This window comes from Hippocampus zosterae, chromosome 3, assembly GCF_025434085.1.
Source record: "Hippocampus zosterae strain Florida chromosome 3, ASM2543408v3, whole genome shotgun sequence".
In the NCBI taxonomy this organism is placed as follows: Eukaryota; Metazoa; Chordata; class Actinopteri; order Syngnathiformes; family Syngnathidae; genus Hippocampus; species Hippocampus zosterae.
Window position 1 is genome coordinate 28,353,849 of NC_067453.1, and position 17,690 is coordinate 28,371,538.

The window sequence follows — 17,690 nt, forward strand, 5'->3', positions numbered from 1 at the left end:
TAAAAATGAGATAACCCAATTTTTTTTTTAAAAAACACCACTCAGCTCACCTTATAGCAGAGTTGACATCATTGCGAGTGAAACAGCAGGAATGAAGAATGATGTCATGAAAAAGATGCGTCGCTTTTTGGCACTTTAAATTGATTATACATCTAATGCTAGTGCTGAGGAGTACTGTGTGCCTGGGGAATGTTAAAAAGTAGGGGTACAAACATGAAAACACCAAGACGGGTACTATTGGGTATGAGATCCGATTACAGTCATGCAGTAAATAAGATAAACACACAAATAGACAAGCTTACACAGTCATGTGACTTGCTCACAGGCACTCAGTTGGTCAGCCAGTCTTGCACTCACAGCAAGATACACACACACACATACACACCGCGCGCACACACACACACTTAATCAGCACAACACACATTACTCGCAACACACAACAAGAGACTAGAGACAGATGATTACGCTGGCGGAGAATTGTGCGGCACTCACAAACAGAAACTGCCACATCTACATTTTGTATGCTCGTACCAAAATATGATTCGACAAAATAGTTCAACATACACAAGTAAATATATCGGGAGACTCAAAAACGCAAACTGGATGATGCTAATGTTCAACCTGGCACCTCGAGACAGGATCGCATGCCCCTTTTAAAATTCTCAGAGGGAGTGGAATGTAGGTCTGGAGCTATTGAATATTTTAGTATTTGAGTATCCTACTGAAAATTATATCATGTCATCCTTGCATCCTTTTTCTGAATCATCCGCTTATCCTCACACAGGTCGGGGTGGGGGAGTTGTGTGAGAGTCGATCCCAGCCGACATTGGGCCACAGGTGGGTTACACCCTGAACTGGTTGCCGGCCAATCGCAAGGCACACCTAGACAAACAATCATTCACACTCACACTTTGGGACAATTTAGAGCATTCCATTAATCTCCCACGCATGTTTTTGGAATGTGGGAGGAAATCGGAGTACCCGGAGAAAACCCACGAAGGCACGGGGAGAACACGCAAACTCCACACAGGAAGGAATCAAACCCTGCCCCTCTGTACCGGGCTGCTATATAATGCCATTATAACATATAATTGAGTATTTGTTTAAATTACGAGTTTTGCTTGCTTAAAGAGCAATTATGAATACAAAAAAAAAAAGAAAATAAGTTCCTTTTCTTAACGGTGAAAAAGCAATTTGCAGAGCTGCCAAACTAGAAGTTCCCTTCCAGAACAATTTGTCAGAATTTCACATTTTGATAAAATTGTCAAAAATATTACGACAGCACCGTTTTTGCCGTCTATTCGGTCGTAGGAGAAAAAGAATTCTGCAATCTGTTCAATTGCACGGTTCAATAACACCCCGCACCACGACGATTATAAAATGGCTAATAAAATAATAAAAATATATCCAGCATAACAGACAGCTGATGTACTTTATATCTGCAGCCAACTAATACGTGGTGACTCCACATAAATAAGGAGATTCATATAAGCCGCCATTCAAGTGAAGTGGGGTGGGGGGAGGATAGCAACAGTCGCCAATCCACTTTCAACCGTTGATTGAATGGAATGAACTATCAAACACATAAATACAAAACAAAAAACACTCTTATATTGCCCACCGTGGTTCAAGGGATATTCCCGGAGTTTTTGTGAAGGCTCAGATGTATCAAGTCAAGTCAAGTCAACAGTATTTCTCGAGCACTTTCAAACAGCCATCGCTGCATCCAAAGTGCTGTACACGGAGCGATTTAACATGCACAATAAACAGTAAGACAAATCGGTAATAAAGGCGGTAGAAAGCACCAAACAGTAAAAGCAAGAACAAATCTAAGTCATGCTGAGTCGAATGGCAAAAATTATTATGAAAAATTAGAGGGATTATTGGCCCAAACCAATTGAGCAATACTCAGGAGAACCTCTTCAAAGAAATGAGGAGGAACTGAGTCATAACGGGAGCCGGATGGCTTCATCTGTGCAAAGCACATCTAGCAAACACCAAGGAAACAGCTTCAAAGGATTTCAACATCGCCGAACACGGAACAGGGGCTGAGACCTTGAAACCAGACCCCACGCTGCGGCATCCTCATCAATGAAAAACTGCAGGAACCTATTGCACATTTCCAGGGAAGAGTCTGTGCAAATTGGCCCGAAGGTGCCGTGATCCGTGAGTTGTTTTTTTTTGTGCTTCATGTTAAGTGTTGATTTCTTGAGGCTCGTGTCCTGTCCTGTCATGAGCTGCCCCTTTTCTCATCATGTGCCTTCCAATCAGCTCCCTCAGCCGCTTGCGTCTTGTCCGCTATTGAGTTCCATGCTTTCGTTCAGTCTTTGTTGGATCGCTGTCGTGTATTCTTGTCCAGTCACTTGCCGTGCTGAGTCTACGCTTGCCCGTTGATTCTTTGTTATTTGGAGTTTTGTTCGGACTTTTTGTATTGAGATCATACCCCAGCACCCTCGCTCCTGTTTTTGTTCATAAATCTTGGTCAGTCGACCCAAGCATTCCTGCCGTGCTTCTGCAACTGGGTCCTCAACTTTGCCGACGTCCTGAGAGAGGGGGTTTAAGCACAGAATCAATAGATTGAAACAGTACGCATGGGTTGTGACGGTTAGCCTGAATAAGGTTTGACAAATGTTCTCTCTTGCCCTCTGTAACTGTACTCTGGTAGCAGCACCAGCAGTGTTTTGAGTTTTTAATAAGAGACCTGCAGCCCATTTATGCTCCACCTCCATGGCTTTGCGGTACTCTTGTTGAGCTGTGCGAGTTCTTTCATTAAATCGGGGCTGAGGTCAGACTTTTTACCACATAGTAATAAAAGGAGCCACCAAATCCAGTGCAGTACGTGAGGATGAGTGGAACCAAGAGCTGAGTTTGTCCGTGTTGGGAATGACAAGACAGAGCTCATCTAAGGCATCAGAGAACCGAGCAGCACAGAGAGGGTGATAAAAGTGTTGAGAAAGTCAAAATTTTTCTATGAAATTATTCAGTTCATTGTTAGTGTATACAACAAAAAAAAAAACTAAAGTTCATAGTTCCAAAAAGGAACCGTATTTTCTGCACTATAAGGCGCTTCGGATTATACGGCGCACCTTCAATCAATGGCCTATTTTAAAACAGTTTTCATATATAGGGCGCAGTGCATTAGAAGGCGCATAGAATAGAAGCCACTATTGTGGCTGCGGTTGTGCTATGCATCCACTAGATGGAGCTATGCTAAGGGAATACAATACAATACAATACAGCGTTATTTATATAGAGTCTTTACAACCGCTGCGGCTGTAACAATGAGAACTGGTCACTAAAACGGACAAGAAACATTTAAATATTAAATTTTCTTCTTCTTCCTTCATTTAGTAAGTAGTTAACTATGTTTTTAGTATTATCTTTGTTTTATTATGGCTACCCGGAGCTCACCAAGTAGTTGTCTGAGTGTGTGTTGGCAAATGCTCATGTCAATTAGTGTTGGGCATTATTCTGCTAATAATCACCACTTGATGGCATTGGAACACGAACAGGGAAACAACTCAATGAGGAATATACAGAGACGTGCATAAAATATGGTCATTTATAGTTCGAAGGGTTTTTTTTTTTACATTACTGCAAGAGATAACCCTGAAAATCTTGGCATTTCCCCGTTGTTGACATCCATTCAGTACACACTCATAAACTGCTGCAGGTTTCACCCTCTCATCTCATGAGGAAAAACTTGTTGCTTGAATCTTCTTTGTTTTTAAACGAGGAATAAAACAAAAAGAGCAAACACAATCGAAGGGAGGAATCAAGCTGAAGGAGGAAATGAGCTTTCGCACACACACTAATTAAATGCAGAGAAAGACAGAGAAAGAGATATTGCAGAGTTTAAGCTTTCAAGTACCGGTATGTATGGAAAGTTGCAAAATGGTATCTGTTGTTTTCACTTTTATCTACAGTCTAGGCTTTCCTCTTATATTCTTTTCAAATTGTACGACCGTATATTGCATTTTCTTTGGTAGTTTCACTGTACTGCACACTGTAGTTTTTTTTTTTTTTAAAGCTTGATTTTGAATTTCCTCGCCTTTAACCCCTACGGTGAATTGTTTCTGTGTATTCGGCAGACTGTGTATTTATTCTCTCCAGCTTATGAAATGGAATTTTTGACCGATGTCGCAGCGGGAAATGGGAGCCGTCAAGGTCAATCGATTGACTTTGTTATCCGGTGCCGTCATCTGCTTTTTAAAGCCAGCTCTCTGCTTAAGATGGAGAAATGCTGCGTTGTGCTCCGCAGCTATTGACAGGTTTACAATCATGTGATTCCCACCCCCTCCAGCCCGCCCTGACAGCACTTGGTAGCTCCTTCAGCCAGAGACTGTTACACCCGCGCTGCAAGAAGGAGAGATACCGACGCTCGTTCCTACCGACTGCTGTCAGGCTGATGAATAAAAAATAACAATCATAATAATAATAATAATTAAATGATGTGAAGGAAAATTGTAAATAGTACTGCGATTTATCCATTTGTGTTCATATTGTATTTAATTGAAAGATGTTTGTTGTTGTTTTTTTTCTCTTCTCAAACACACACACACATGATCGGGACTATCCATACAGGCGCAATGCGCAATTTAATACACACACACACACAAGGAAACACAAGGAAACAATAGAAAGTACAATGCCCTGCACGTCAACATCTTTCCATAAGAGGAGATGAATGCAAAAAAAAAAAAATGCAGAACGTCACAAAAACTACTTGTAGGATTTACCAAAATAAAGGATTTCTTTATCACTTCATATGAAAGTGAAGAGGAGCTTCACAAAATAATTGCATATTAAATCGTCATCTCAATGCCGGCGGGGGGAGGAGGGGGGGGCGAGGGGTGTTGGGGGGGTCGCTATTACTACTCGCTATTACTACTACGACTACGACTACTGAAATTCTAGTCATAGTCAAGGATGCCTTTGAAGGTTTTCTCTTTTATTAAACGTATCCTTCATAAAAAGTGATGTATTTTGTTGTCACTAATGTGTTATGAAAAAAAAAACATTGCGGGGAAAGTGGTCACAACAGTGGACAGTTTATCATGTTATCAGGTTACAGGTTATCATTATTGGTGCATGACAGGGTTCAAATTGTAATACCGTATTCAGTATGACAAAAAGTATTAGTATCGAAGATTATTGCACCCAAAGTAATCGTATCGAATCAAAATGGTCTCTAATCACCCATCACTAGTGGCCAAGTAGGTTAAGATTTTGATACCCCCCCCCAAAAAAAATTATAAAATTGTAGTCAGAAAGAGAAAGGTGGATCTCTGTGGAAAAAAATCGTATTTTCATGAATATATAGCTTGTGAGAATTGAAAATCAGATTGTACAGCTTAAAAATAAACCAAAAAAAAGTGACGGAAACCAGCGGCTGTTGGCTTTCACCCCTCAAGTGTATGACTTGAATTTCAACGACAAGAAACAAAATACACTATGTGTTAGTCGTGACCTTTTCCCATTTAGCTGGCAAATCCTTCATATTGAATTGAATTGAATTGAACTGAACGTGACTTGATGAATGCTTCAGGAAGACGAATGCCGTTTCGTTTGGCAGCATTCAGTGTGCTGTCAGGGCACAATTGCGTTGGGCCGAGATCTCTCTGCCTGTTCCCCACCTAATTGCTGTTGTTTTCAAGCTTTCTAATTCATCTGGAACATTCTTCTCGAAAGCCAAGCTGTCTTTCATGTCGAAGCTGTGGAAGTACTTCTTCCAGCTCTCTGAAATTTGGGAGATGAAAATGCTGTTGTTTCTTTGAAAAGAACATCCTTGAATAACCTCGAGGCCACTGAGGGACGTTTATGGCTATGGAATGCTGGCAAGCTGTTATTGGAAAGGTACCAGCCTGCTTTCCTAACTACTGTCAAGATGCCCTTGAGCAAGGCATTGACCCCGTAGCCGTCGTTTAAAAGGTGCAGCACTCTTTGCGAGCCTCTTTCACATGTCGGAGTGATCTGGTTCAGCGAGAGTTGAATTTCCGCTTGAGGAAGAATAATAGATAACAAACTAAAATCAGGGCGGCCCGGTAGTCCAGTGGTTAGCACGTCGGCTTCACAGTGCAGAGGTACCGGGTTCGATTCCAGCTCCGGCCTCCCTGTGTGGAGTTTGCATGTTCTCCCCGGGCCTGCGTGGGTTTTCTCCGGGTGCTCCGGTTTCCTCCCACATTCCAAAAATATGCATGGCAGGCTGATTGAACACTCTAAATTGTTCCTAGGAGTGAGTGTGAGCGCGGATGGTTGTTCGTTTCTGTGTGCCCTGCAATTGGCTGGCAACCGATTCAGGGTGTCCCCCGCCTACTGCCCGGAGACGGCTGGGATGGGCTCCAGCACCCCCCGCGACCCTAGTGAGGATCAAGCGGTACGGAAGATGAATGAATGAATTCCTTTCAAGGCTGCGGAGCGTTTGTTTTGCCTTAGGATTTTATGCCGAGCTCGTGCCATTTTGTTTCACCCTCACCTCCATCGTCAGTGTTATGAGACAAGTCGTGGCATTATGTAAATCACCAGTTAAATGCATGCTATAATTCCTTCGTTAGCCAGCAGTAAAGGCCATTTGCAAATTCAATTTATGTAGAATGTTCCAAGACCTTTTCCCAGTAGTACTAAATTCAGAAACAGGATCATTGAATAATAATAATTGAAGTTATAACCAGACTGAGCCAATAAATTGTTTCAACCACAAAGTAATGGATGGATGGATGGATGGATGGATGGATGGATGGATGGATGGATGGATGGATGGATGGATGGATGGATGGATAGATAGATAGATAGATAGATAGATAGATAGATAGATAGATAGATAGATAGATAGATAGATAGATAGATAGATAGATAGATAGATAGATAGATAGATAGATAGATAGATAGATAGATAGATAGATAGATAGATAGATAGATAGATGGATGGCACGGAGCTCCATTAGTGAGTGCGTCTGTCTTACAGTGCATAAGTGCAGAGTTCAATTCCGGCTTCAGCCTCCCTGTGTGGAGTTTGCATGTTCTCCCCGTGCCTGCGGGTGTTTTCTCCGGTTTCATCCCACATTCCAAAAACATGCACGGCAGCCTAAATTGCCCCAAAGTGGGATTGTGTGCGCAAATGGTTGTTTGTTTATGTGTGCTCTGCGATTGGCTCACAACCAGTTTAGGGTGTACCTGAAAACAGCTGGGATAGGCTCCAGCAGCGCCTGCGACCCTGGTAAGGATAAGCGGATTAGTGGATAGATAGAATCTAGCAAGTAGGTGCCCTCAGATTGACTGTCTCCAGTGCAGTCTGCCTTCCGTCCGTAGTCAACTGGAATAAGCTGCACGTCACCACTCACGACGATGATAAACGCTTCACAAAATGGATGAATGGGTGGATGGATTGGAAAAGGGGTCTTCATCATTAATTACATTTTTATAAACACACCAGCGATATTTCCAACGAATCCGTCAAATTTCGATTGAAGCTCAGCAGTTGAATTTTGACAAAGTGCTCATTATGTCAAGTAGAACGGCAAAACTGCAGTTACTTGCCCCAAAAAATAAAATGTGCTCCTTGTAGGAATGTTCCACTTGCAGTACACATCACAGCAATGTCATTGTTTCATGTATATGATTCTATTTTCTTCTGTGGTTAAGGTGAACTGGAGTGCCACACGTTAAATAGTGCCTTGTTTTGGGAGCACAGATCTGTCACTTGAAGCGACTTCAATGCCGTTTTCGTGTCAGATGACATCAAAGTTGCAGAGTAACAAATAGTCCTTCGGTTTCACCTCATAAATGGAGGATGCGTTCATTTTGGGTAACGAGTTTAAAACGGCGCCCCGTGATTGACTCGTGACAAGTGTATGGCACAGTCTGCTCTGACTTTTGCTTTAAGTCGGTGTGGTAGGCTCCAGCTTCCTGTGACTAGACAGGTTTGACGACAAAGAAAATGGTTGCATGTATTTAAATAGATGTGCCAGATTACATGTGACAAAAGTCTTGGGAAAGTTTGGTTTAAAAAAAGTAAAAGCAACTTTGAACTTACCGCTAAAATATTTCAGTGTTTATCAAAAGGGCTCGTGTATTACTTTCATTTTATGTTTCCAGTCAGGCTCACATGAAAGCTGGAACCTATCCTGGCTGACAAACTGTAAAATGTTGAAATGGCCTTGTAGGGGGGGGGAAATAGGACAATGGCAGGCGTTCCATCATGAAGCCTGAAAACTCATTCATTCATTCATTCATCTTCCGTACCGCTTGATCCTCACTAGGGTCGCGGGGGGTGCTGGAGCCCATCCCAGCTGTCTTCGGGCAGTAGGCGGGGGACACCCGGGATCAGTTGCCAGCCAATCGCAGGGCACACAGAGACGAACAACCATCCACGCTCACATTCACACCTAGGGACAACTTAGAGCGTCCAATCAGCCTACCATGCATGTTTTTGGAATGTGGGAGGAAACCGGAGCACCCGGAGAAAACCCACGCAGGCCCGGGGAGAACATGCAAACTCCACACAGGGAGGCCGGAGCTGGAATCGAACCCGGTACCTCTGCACTGTGAAGCCCACGTGCTAACCACTGGACTACCAGGCCGCAAGCCTGAAAATATCAATTAAAAAAAATCTTTTGGGTTGACAAATCTGTTTGGTGGCGATAACGAAGGAAAGAATGATTCCAAATGATTCTTAAAAGCTCCGCATGATTTCCAATCAAATGAGATGAGCCCGCATAAATATGTGTGCAGCCAGATTGATTTCTCACAAAAGGACGGCAAAAGTGCCGCAGGACGCACCGCGTGACGCTCCGCAATCCAACGAGTGAGCGGCACGCACGTGATTGGCCTCGAGCTCTTCACGTGGCCTTTGCCCTTATTGCGTCCCCGCTGGTGGCACGATACCCGCGTGAGCAGGTGTGCGAGCGGGTTTTAGAAGCAGGTAGCCACAATGGCGTAGCATCTGTGACCGAGACTTTAATCTGACTTTGTCAGGCTCTGACCACTGCCCCCTTTGCGGCGATGATGAAAATTTACAAAAAGGAAACCTCTGGAGCATTGAAAACTTTCCTAAAGACAATGAGGACGAGTCTAATTAGTTGCTACCTGTTATGTAAGCAGCACAACACACACACACACACACACTCAGGAGAGCTCAGCCATCACCACCAAAGACTTTGAAGGAAATCTGGCCCAATCAGATTTTCATAATCCTCTCGACAGAATTACATTCTCATCAAATTCTGACTGTCATGTTCCAGTTCGAGCTCTCACCAGATTCTCCACTGTTATTTATTTTGTTCATTTACTGATTTAAATTCTCAGTATACAGAGGTCAGATTCATGCGGGTTTGACTTTAATTGACCCGAGCAGAAAAACCTTACTCCAATCGCAATGTTGGGAGGGAACCGGAGCACCCGGAGAAAACCCACGCATGCCCGGGAGAACATGCAAACTCCTCACAGGGAGGCTGGAGCTGGAATCGAACCCGGTACCTCTGCACTGTGAAGCCGACGTGCTAACCATAATGAGAACTCTAAACTGTCACGTGTAGATTGATTCGCTTCATTGAACGATTGTAGTTGATCCCATAAATGAAGTGGCACGAATTGCCCGCAGAGGAATGGCATTTCAAATGGAATTGATTTGGCTCTCATTGAATCGTGCCGTATTCATAAATGTGTTCATCTGCACGCCGGATATGCTTTTCATGAGCCATATTGCCCCAGTTTTGAAAGCGCTTTAGACTTATCTGTTATTTACATGCACTGAATTTGCAGCATAATGACCAAAATCCAAAGATGAGGTCAGACTCGGATGAGCTGCTTCTATACATGGCAATATGGCGAACACAACCGAGCAAAACCAAAAAAAACAAAAAACAAAGCCGACATATGAATATAAAATTGTAAACAATATGAAGGACCGATCACCAATGCAGCAGATGTTCGCTGAGGACAACGCGTCTTCTTAATGAGCTGCTACTGTATCAAATTGGATGCAGAGGTTATTTTAAGTGCCAGTTTTATTTGCCTCATTAATACTTCCTTGCAGTTCATTTGGTGGCTCTATGAAAAAAACATCTATCCTCATTTGATGACAAACGTACGAGTACCCTTTGTTTGGAATCGGATTTACACACAAGCATTTTTGCACTTTTTCCGTCGTACTTATGAGGTAACCTCTAGTAAAAAACAATCCAACTGCATTGTGTGTATTAACGGTAAAATTGATTACTTACTATCTTATACCAAATATCTAATACTCAAAGTTTATTCAAAGATGCCATATTTTAAAACGCTCACATATTTAAGGACATATTTATTTAAGGACATATTTAAGGACTGCACGATATTGGAAAAAGCATGCCATATGTGCTATTAAAGTAGCCTGTTGCAATATCGACATTATGACAATATTTAACGGACTGAAAGAAATGCCAGGTTATGTTATGAAAGAACTGTTTGTTTTTTTATCATGTCAAAATATTTCATGGGGCGGCCCGGTAGTCCAGTGGTTAGCACGTCGGCTTCACAGTGCAGAGGTACCGGGTTCGATTCCAGCTCCGGCCTCCCTGTGTGGAGTTTGCATGTTCTCCCCGGGCCTGCGTGGGTTTTCTGCGGGTGCTCCGGTTTCCTCCCACATTCCAAAAACATGCAGGCTGATTGAACACTCTAAATTGTCCCTTGGTGTGAGTGTGAGCGTGGATGGTTGTTCGTCTCTGTGTGCCCTGCGATTGGCTGGCAACCGATTCAGGGTGTCACCCGCCTAGTGCCCGAAGACAGCTGGGATGGGCTCCAGCACCCCCCGCGACCCTAGTGAGGATCAAGTGGTTCGGAAGATGAATGAATGAATGAATGAATGAATGAAAGAAAATATTTCATGTGAATGCATTCTAAGCTAATTGTCAAGCCGTTCAGTGTTAGCAGTGGTGGGCGGTGAGTCTTGGACCTGCGCATTCAGTGGGTATTTAGCGACCTGATTCACCTCTTAATAATGCCGTAACGTCACAATATCTAACCCCCGGCGCCCTAAGAAAACACAATGTCCAATGGCTACGTTCGCACAGCAGAAGCTGTTACAAAGCTGTTCCTAAGAACACGTTTGCATATTCACAGAAAATTGCCAATATAGTTTGTCTTCCAAGCAATCTCAGCTGCACGCATTCACAGGAAAGAGGCCGATCTGTGGCATTAAAGAACATTTCACGGGTTTGAGAATCTTCTTAGAATTTAGTTTTTCTTGTCTTCCAATATATCGCAAGAACTCCAAACCTCTACAATACAATATACTACTTCACGATCAATGTTTAACAATATCCATCCATCCACTTTCTGATCTGCTTATCCTCACAAGGGTCGCGGAGGGTGCTGGAGCCTATCCCAGCTGTCTTCGGGCAGTAGGCGGGGGAGACCCTCAACCAGTTGCCAGCCAATCGCAGGGCACACAGAAACGAACAACCATCCGCGCTCACAATCACACCTTGGGACAATATTTTGGGTGTTCCATCAACGTGCCACGCATGTCTTTGGAATGTGGGAGGAAACCGGAGGACCCGGAGAAAACCCACGCAGGCATGGTTGCATGTCGTGGTTGCATGGAAGAACAGGAATGCAGGAGCCGGAATTGAACCCTGCACCTCTGTACTGTGAGGCAGACACACTCTCCAGTTGACTACCAGGCTGCCCTTTTTTAACAATATGAAAACCTTCAAAAAAATCAATATAATTGTACTCATCAGAGATGCTGATGAGTACAATTGTTCACTCATACAGAACTACTATAAAATTGCCCCCCCCCCACCCCAGAGTATTGCTTATTTATTCAACCGGGTCTTTGTTCGATCCCATTTCGGCAGCAAACAGTTTTCGATCACACTAATGCTTGTAACTGAGCACACTTGCTCCACGAACTTGTCCTAACTGCCTAACTTGTTTTTTCTCTACTAGATGAGGAACCATGATAAAAGTTTCTTCTTCAAGCAAGTTTTCTTTTCTAAGTTGATACATTCTAATGAGGATTTGAACGTGGGAGTGTTTGACCTTTCAGAACCCCGAAGTAAGACTTTTCTGAGCAGCTTTTCCTTTTTACGAACAGAAAAATTGATATTTTAAAAATGAAATTTCTCTCTATGGGAATAAAAGTAACTGGGAGAGGGGGGGTTACCGCATCTGCCTCACATTTCTGTCATTTGGCATTTCAATCTTGGTTCCGGACATTTTTTGTCAAGTCAAGTCAAGAATATTTCTCGAGCACTTTCAAACAGCGAAACGAACACTTTCGCTGCATACAAAGTGCTGTACATGGAGCGATTTAACATGCACAATAAACAGTAAGACAAATCGGTAATAAAGGGGGTAGAAAGCACCAAACAGTAAAACCAAGAACAAATCTTTTTTTTCTTTTTTTTTGTGGGATTTACATGTTTTACCAGGGCTTGCGTTTTTGGGGTAATTTGGTGGTGATTTTCTTTTTCTTTCTTGGGGATTACTGATGCTTCCTCTCACATTCTCCAAATATGCATTTTAGCTTGATTGTCTGTCTATACAGTATGCAGTAGCCTGGCAACCAGCCTTCGTCTAGCCAACTCTCTTTCAAAAAATGGGATCAGCTTCGAGGGCAAAGTCACATCTAAAATATTATTTGGCCCAAACACGACACCTCAAAATTTGCCAATCAGTCTCCTGTAGGTCCATAAATCCAAACAAACTGTGTTCACCTCACTGTTGAGCCTCAGGGCTACTGTGTGTTTGTCAGCAGTCACAGCAATTGATGCGGAAAGGAACAGACTAGCATGTTTAAGCAAGAAAACAAAAATCCAGTTCACGCACGCACACACACGCACACACACACACACACACGCACATCTGTGATTCAAAGACCCCACGGACTGTGAGTGTTTAATGGAAGGTGGTGAGCAGCTGCAGCAATAACATGGTGAACTGGAGAGAGGAGATGAGGCCATGCAGCTCTAAATCCTTTTTCTCCTCCAGTCACCCTTAAGAGGCCGAGATTGATTCCATTGTCATTTTGGGCTCTAGCCTCCCTATCACCCCTTCCTCTCTGACTTGCTCAGATACTGCAGTCTAATGAAATGCCTGATGCCCATCTGTTGATGCGCCTGGACTCCAAAAGCGACTTCCTGTGGGAAAAATGCTAACTCATTAACATCCAGCAAATATTGCTGAAAGGAGTGTATTTGCGGGGTGGGTGGTGGTGTGGGGGTATGTCCTTGGTTTATGACAGTCACAACCTTTGACATTTTGAGGTTATGAATACACCGCGGACGTTGTATCGGTCTGTCGTGGTGAAGAAGGAGCTGAGCCAAAAGGCGAAGCTCTCAATTTACCGGTCGATCTACGTCCCAACCCTCACCTATGGTCACGAGCTATGGGTCGTGACCGAAAGAACGAGATCCCGGATACAAGCGGCTGAAATGAGTTTTCTCCGCAGGGTGTCCGGGCTCTCCCTTAGAGATAAGGTGAGAAGCTCAGTCATCCGGGAGGGGCTCAGAGTCGAGCCACTTCTCCTCCACATCGAGAGGAGCCAGATGAGGTGGCTTGGGCATCTGATTCGGATGCCTCCTGAGCGCCTCCCCGGTGAGGTGTTCCGGTCCCACCGGGAGGAGACCCCGAGGAAGACCCAGGACACGCTGGAGAGACTATGTCACCCAGCTTGCCTGGGAACGTCTCGGGATCCCCCGGGGAGAGCTGGAAGAAGTAGCTAGGGAGAGGGAAGTCTGGGCTTCCCTGCTAAAGCTGTTGCCCCCGCGACCCGGCCCCGGATAAGCGGTAGATGATGGATGGATGGATGGATACACCGTCATGCAGCGCAAGACTTAAGACTCTCCGTTACAGTTGAACTTATTATCGTTAATGATTTTATCTGATGGCATGCAAAGATTAGTGATGATTTTGACTCTGCTACTGCTGCAATGGCAAAGGTTAGTGACAGACAATGGCCTGTTCCTAATTTGGACAATTTAGGATATGTCATCACATATAGAATGAAACTGCATAGTGTTTAGAATACCCCCCTTCTACCACATTGCAAAATACCGTCAAAACTGAGAAGAGCCGGAATTGAACCCTTCACCTCTACACTGTGAGGCAGACGTGCTAACCAGTCACTGCCGTGCCTCCCACTAAGAGCATGTTAAAATGAAAAATACGAAAACCTGTTGAATGATTAATCCCGCACGAGCGTGACTTTTTCCTAGCATTTACAAAATGTAATGTCAAAAGACACAAAGACACTTTAAAAATACATTTGAAGGAAAACGTCAAACAAAATAACCCTTTGAAAAGAGCTGATGCTGAAAGGTGCATAGAGATGAAAAGGCTGATTGAAGGAGCCTCAGTCCTTACGTACAAAATGCAACACGTTAGGGCCAGTCATATGAACAGCCAAGTGACACTTTTGAAAGATGAAGACAAAGACACAAAAATCATTATTTGAACGTGTTATTTCTAAAGCGAGTGATGAATTATGCTGCTGCTGGTGATGAGGATGATGTACAGGCAGTCGCCAACCTCTTTAGGTAAATCAAATGCATTGCACAGCCGTCTCTCACCTCAATGGTGCAGTCTCAGCGTCATTCAAAGGCGCAGCGTGTACTCTCCTCATCCACTGCCATTGATAATACCTTCTTTGATTGTTTTATGATGATGCTGTTCCAAAACATTCATCTAAGTCTCCATAATTCTCCAACCGCTTTGAAACTCAATTTCAACCCGCTGACACCAATTTGATGCTCTGACTTTGAAAAATCCTTGAGATCCAGACAGGTAGAAAGGATTCCTTTCAGTTTGAATGAAAATGATTCACATTTGGGGAACCATCTTAGCCTCTCCAATAATTGCATGCTCAGGAGTTTACTGATCGAAGGATGGAAAGTGAAAAGACGCAAGCTGATGAATTTAAATGGGTTCTATCACTTCAACAGTGTTTACATTGTTGGAATGAATTTGGAATGTTGTTTCTCCAGATGAACTATTGAGATTATTACCGTATTGGCCCGAATATAAGACGGCCCTGATTATAAGACGACCCCCTCTTTTTCAAAACTCAAGTTTGAAAAAGGACTTTTTGAACACCCAAATAATTTTTATACAGAAAATAATTACGGTACATCTGAAACTAATGATTATAACAATATACTTGAGAGAAATAGTATATTATGTTGCGTCATTCAAATCTTAAAATCTGAACATTTAAATATGTAAAATAAAGTGCAATCACAGTCGTAAATGAACGGCTTCTGGTTTTTGAAATGTAAATTACATCATAACTTCTCCTCAGCTGCCGGTTAACCTAGCCGATCTTCGACCCACTTTTTTCCAGATTGTCGCTACGTTTCTCCATTTTCTGTTATCTCTTCTATTATTTTCTTCTCTTTTCTTTCTGACCGCCATTTTTATTTTTATTCTTCGTGACAGGGGTTCACTTTGGCCTGGGGAGTCAAGTTCAGCATTCGTTTCAATGGTATTTGGCGCCATCTAGCGTCGTGAATTGGTATAATGTCTAGACCCCGAATATAAGACGACCCCCACTTTTTCAGTCTTATTTCAATGCAAAAAATGCACCGTCTTATATTCGGGCCAATATGGTACTTTTCCAACATTATTAGTATTATTATGTGTCAACTGTGCGTAAAAAATGTACTGCCCCAAGTGCATACAGTAGCAGTACTTATCCTTTGCATCAATATCAATTTAATAGTGCATATAAGTATATTTTGCTGACATTTTGAGTGCTATTGTGATTTCACCACTGCCTACACATCATGCCGGTCTTGTGATAATAAACCGAGCAACACAAACTCCTATCCTGCATGACACAACTGGAAGGGAGCATTTAGTATGCAATGCGTACCACGTGCATAATCTGATGTCTCCATCATCCAGCTAAACACCTGCACACTTCTGCATGTGGGGGCGACAGACTGTGAATTCCCCGCAGAGCCACACTACACGGAAAGCACGGATTGCATGACTCTAAACTGACTCCATGTTGCTCGCACGTGCACACACACACACGGCTAGGTCGTTGAACAAGGCGAGTGCATCCCGGTGCTTCCCACTTGAGACTGCGGGAATATCATTAACCTTCCCCAAACACGTTAATCAGGAAACATGCAAGCTCAAAACAGCCCCCCCCCCCCCCACAGATAAGAAGGAAAACAAAATGTGGCTAATTAGGATCACAAAATCTGTTTATCCAAGAAATCTCTGATCTGCATAATTGTAACTGAGCACTGCCTTGTAATTAATCCACAAGTGAGGGGAGTCGTTTTTCATCAGATTACCACTTCCTTTCTTTCTGTTCTCGTCCTATTTTTTAGTTTGCAGGCACAGAACTCTGAAGAGTATGAGAATATGGAAACTATTTGTTCTAGACATTAGACACTTTTTTAACGGGCACCTGCAGGGAAAAAAAACAGTCTATGAAAGAGATATTTTGATCAGTGCGGTCCGTTCAAAGACAGCTTGACCGAAGCGTGTTATCATCAGAACCTCCTTGTACAATAGCCTCAAGCTGCTTCTGTGTTTCTGCCTGGCAACAGAGGAAAAAAAATAAGCACACTGGCCGTTGATCAGTTTACCGTAGCAGCAGCAGCAGCCGCAGGCACAAAGCAGAGTGAAAATATTTCATTAGGAGCACATTTTCCTTGGAAGACTGAGAAGATCGATAAGATTGATGGGTGACGTAAAAACGAACCTCATGCTTTCTGGCAGAACTTGTCCTTGTCAAGGGAGGTCGTTATTTATTTATAGCTTGAGGTTACAAGATTCTGTAGATCTTTTTAAACTTTTATATAATCGGCACACATGGACTGGCGTTCCCCCCCACACCCACACACCCGCCCCACTCCCCCGCGCTCCCTCTCATCAGTTCGAGGAAGAGGGTGGCGAAGCCCAGCAGTGCATAATCACGTTAGCACAGAGCAGAATGAACCGCGGCTGTACAGACAGAAGTGAAATGACTAACGATAGGCTCAAATATTCCGAATATTATACGAACCCAACATTAAAGGACACGGAAATATCGGAGGTTTGTTGTGTTCATGATCGTTATCATCCGCTCCACTCCCCCGCTATTCACTTTGCTGGCAGCAAATAGCAAAAATATTCAGCAAATAAGAACCTGGTGCCATTGTGTACTAAATAACGTGAAAGTAAGAAGATGAGTCACGCCCTTGCTGGAAATGCCAACATTACGCTTTTTTTTTTTTTAATGTGTTGATCCGTTGAATCACTCGACTCAATTTCCAACTGTCAGAGATTTTCTCGGACAAAGTGAAAGAAACGACTCGGCACACGGGAAAATTGTCTTCAATATCGGCGGAAGCGGACCTCTGAGAGCGAACGACGGTTAGTTGCTCCGCGATCACACTCAAGTCCCGCCTCTGCGAGTTTGACATTTTATTGTAACGTATGCAAAATACAAGAAAAACACTGCCCCCCGATATTTGCATGCCGCACCCCCGGTCCGGCCCCTCGGTAGTGATTGGTTACCTGTTTTAAACATTGGACCGCGTTGATAATGTAATAAAATAAAGCTAATAAAATAATCGATAAATAAAATAAAATAAAATAAGTAAAATAAATAAAAATAAAATAAATAAAAATAAAATAAATAAAAATAAAATAAATAAAAATAAAATAAAATAATCGAAGTGATCACAATAATGACAACAAATTCATCAATG

General features: G+C 43.0%; 1 protein-coding gene and 1 long non-coding RNA gene across 10 annotated transcripts in view; one reads left to right on the forward strand and one right to left on the reverse strand.

The window, feature by feature from the left end:
- The window catches only part of LOC127598387 (uncharacterized), a 182,553-nt gene that overhangs the window by 103,599 nt on the left and 61,264 nt on the right, over positions 1-17,690 (forward strand). The window contains exon 1 of one of the 6 annotated variants that reach the window (XR_007961901.1): positions 5,904-6,083. The exons of the other annotated variants lie outside the window; for them this stretch is intronic. This is a non-coding gene — a long non-coding RNA (uncharacterized LOC127598387). Of the gene's footprint in view, positions 1-5,903; positions 6,084-17,690 lie in introns of those variants that run through there. 6 annotated transcript variants of the gene reach the window in all.
- The window catches only part of kiaa1549la (KIAA1549-like a), a 79,947-nt gene that overhangs the window by 54,033 nt on the left and 8,224 nt on the right, over positions 1-17,690 (reverse strand). The window lies entirely within an intron of this gene.